We start from the raw sequence: 3653 nt of genomic DNA, 5'->3' as shown, positions 1-3653 counted from the left end.
ATCATCTTAATTCCAAAACCAGACAAAGACCCCACCAAAAAGGAGAATTACAGACCAATATCCCTGATGAACATGGATGCAAAAATTCTCAACAAGATACTGGCCAATAGGTTCCAACAGTACATTAAGAAAATTATTCACCATGACCAAGGAGGATTTATGCCTGGGACACAAGGCTGGTTCAACACCCGTAAAACAATCAATGTGATTCATCACATCAGCAAGAGAAAAACCAAGAACCATATGATCCTCTCATTAGATGCAGAGAAAGCATTTGACAAAATACAGCATCCATTCCTGATCAAAACTCTTCAGAGTGTAGGGATAGAGGGAACATTCCTCGACATCTTAAAAGCCATCTACGCAAAGCCCACAGCAAATATCATTCTCAATGGGGAAGCACTGGGAGCCTTTCCCCTAAGATCAGGAACAAGACAGGGATGTCCACTCTCACCACTGCTAATCAACATAGTACTGGAAGTCCTAGCCTCAGCAATCAGACAACAAAAAGACATTAAAGGCATTCAAATTGGCAAAGAAGAAGTCAAACTCTCCTTCTTCGCCGATGACATGATACTCTACATAGAAAACCCGAAAGCCTCCACCCCAAGATTGCTAGAACTCATACAGCAATTTGGTAGCATGGCAGGATACAAAATCAATGCCCAGAAATCAATGGCATTTCTATATACTAACAATGAGACTGAAGAAAGAGAAATTAAGGAGTCAATCCCATTTACAATTGCACCCAAAAGCATAAGATATCTAGGAATAAACCTAACCAAAGATGTAAAGGATCTATACCCTCAAAACTATAGAACACTTCTGAAAGAAATTGAGGAAGACACAAAGAGATGGAAAAATATTCCATGCTCATGGATTGGCAGAATTAATATTGTGAAAATGTCAATGTTACCCAGGGCAATATACACGTTTAATGCAAACCCTATCAAAATACCATGGACTTTCTTCAGAGAGTTAGAACAAATTATTTTAAGATTTGTGTGGAATCAGAAAAGACCCAGAATAGCCAGGGGAATTTTAAAAAAGAAAACCATATCTGGGGGCATCACAATGCCAGATTTCAGGTTGTACTACAAAGCCGTGGTCAACAAGACAGTGTGGTACTGGCAGAAAAAGAGACGCATAGATCAATGGAACAGAATAGAGAACCCAGAAGTGGACCCTGAACTTTATGGTCAACTAATATTAGATAAAGGGGGAAAGACTATCCATTGGAAGAAAGACAGTCTCTTCAATAAATGGTGCTGGGAAAATTGGGCATCCACATGCAGAAGAATGAAACTAGACCACTCTCTTGCACCATACACAAAGATAAACTCAAAATGGATGAAAGATCTAAATGTGAGACAAGATTCCATCAAAATCCTAGAGGAGAACACAGGCAACACCCTTTTTGAACTCGGCCACAGTAACTTCTTGCAAGATACATCCACGAAGGCAAGAGAAACAAAAGCAAAAATGAACTATTGGGACTTCATCAAGATAAGAAGCTTTTGCACAGCAAAGGATACAGTCAACAAAACTAAAAGACAACCTACAGAATGGGAGAAGATATTTGCAAATGACGTATCAGATAAAGGGCTAGTTTCCAAGATATATAAAGAACTTCTTAAACTCAACACCAAAGAAACAAACAATCCAATCATGAAATGGGCAAAAGACATGAACAGAAATCTCACAGAGGAAGACATAGACATGGCCAACATGCACATGAGAAAATGCTCTGCATCACTTGCCATCAGGGAAATACAAATCAAAACCACAATGAGATACCACCTCACACCGGTGAGAATGGGGCAAATTAACAAGGCAGGAAACCACAAATGTTGGAGAGGATGCGAAGAAAAGGGAACCCTCTTACACTGTTGGTGGGAATGTGAACTGGTGCAGCCACTCTGGAAAACTGTGTGGAGGTTCCTCAAAGAGTTAAAAATAGACCTGCCTTATGACCCAGCAATTGCACTGTTGGGGATTTACCCCAAAAATTCAGATGCAATGAAACTCGGGACACCTGCACCCCGATGTTTCTAGCAGCAATATCCACATAGCCAAACTGTGGAGGAGCCTCAGTATCTGAAAGATGAATGGATAAAGAAGATGTGGTTTATGTATACAATGTAATATTACTCAGCCATTAGAAACGAGAAATACCCACCATTTGCTTCAACGTGGATGGAACTGGAGGGTATTATGCTGAGTGAAGTAAGTCAGTCGGAGAAGGACAAACATTATATGTTCTCATTCATTTGGGGAATATAAATAATAGTGAAAGGGAATATAAGGGAAGGGAGAAGAAATGTGTGGGAAATATCAGAAAGGGAGACAGAACATAAAGACTGCTAACTCTGGGAAACGAACTAGGGGTGGTGAAAGGGGTGGAGGGCGGAGGGTGTGGGTGAGTGGGTGACGGGCACTGAGGGGGACACTTGACGGGATGAGCACTGGGTGTTATTCTGTGTGTTGGCAAATTAAACACCAATGAAAAATAAATTTATTATAAAAAAATAAAAATAAATAAAAATAGAATTACCATCTGATCCAGCTATCTCACTTATGGTATATATCTAAAGGAAATGGAATCAGTATCTCTAAGGGATATCTGTACTACCATGTTAATAATAGCTTAGTATTGAAAGCACTTGTGTTCATCAACAGATGAAAGAATAGAGAAAGTCTGATTTTATACAATGAAACATTATTCAGCTGAGAAGAAAAGAAATCTTGCATTTTGTGACAGCATGGATGAAAAGCATTATGCTAAGTGAATAAGGCAGACAGAGGCAAATACTGTGTAGTATCATTTGTACATGGAACCTAAAAAAAAAGGCAAACTCAGAAACAAAGAGTAGAATGATTGTTGATGGGGTTTGGGTGGGGAACAAGGGGGAAGTGTTGGTCACAGTGTCTGAACTTTCACTTATAATATGAATAAGTTCTGGAGATCTAATGTATGGCATGATGACCATGGTTAATAATACTGTATTGTTTACTTGAAACCCGCTAAGAGAGTAGATCATAAGCATTCTCATCCAACACACACCCATAAAGACTAACTCTGTGATGTGGTAGATGTGTTATTCAATCAATACTTTGCAACGTGTATCTATGTTAAGTATCACACTGTACACTTTAAAGTATACAATTTTATATGCTAATTGTATTTCAATAATCTGGAAAAAAGAAAAGTAAACATTTGAGAATGTTTAGGCCACTATGGATGAATAAACTCCAGTATGCATATTAAAAGAGAGAAAGAGAAGAAGAAGAAAGAAAGAAAGAAAGAAAGAAAGAAAGAAAGAAAGAAAGAAAGAAAGAAAGAAAAAGGCAGAGGGATTAGAACAGGTAAAGACACAGAGCTAAAGAAAGGGTAGGCATTAAAGGAAATGGAACCTAATTCAGGGAAGTGGGGTTAGTTAGAAGAAACAGAAAAAAAAAATGATCTAGATTTTTTAATCTTCTTCAATCTTACCTTTTTTTGTTTCAAAAATCTAGATCATTTTAAGGAGTTTAATGTTCTAAGAACAGTGGAAAGCCATAGGAATTTTATGCATAACATTGCACAGGTCAAAGTGTATTTTAACACATTAATCCTAAATCTACTGGTTTTTTGGGGGGAGGGTGGGGGGTTG

The sequence above is a fragment of the Canis lupus genome, chromosome 23, assembly GCF_048164855.1.
Source record: "Canis lupus baileyi chromosome 23, mCanLup2.hap1, whole genome shotgun sequence".
In the NCBI taxonomy this organism is placed as follows: domain Eukaryota; kingdom Metazoa; phylum Chordata; class Mammalia; order Carnivora; family Canidae; genus Canis; species Canis lupus.
The sequence above is the reverse complement of the archived record's forward strand: the minus strand, read 5'-3'. Positions refer to the sequence as shown.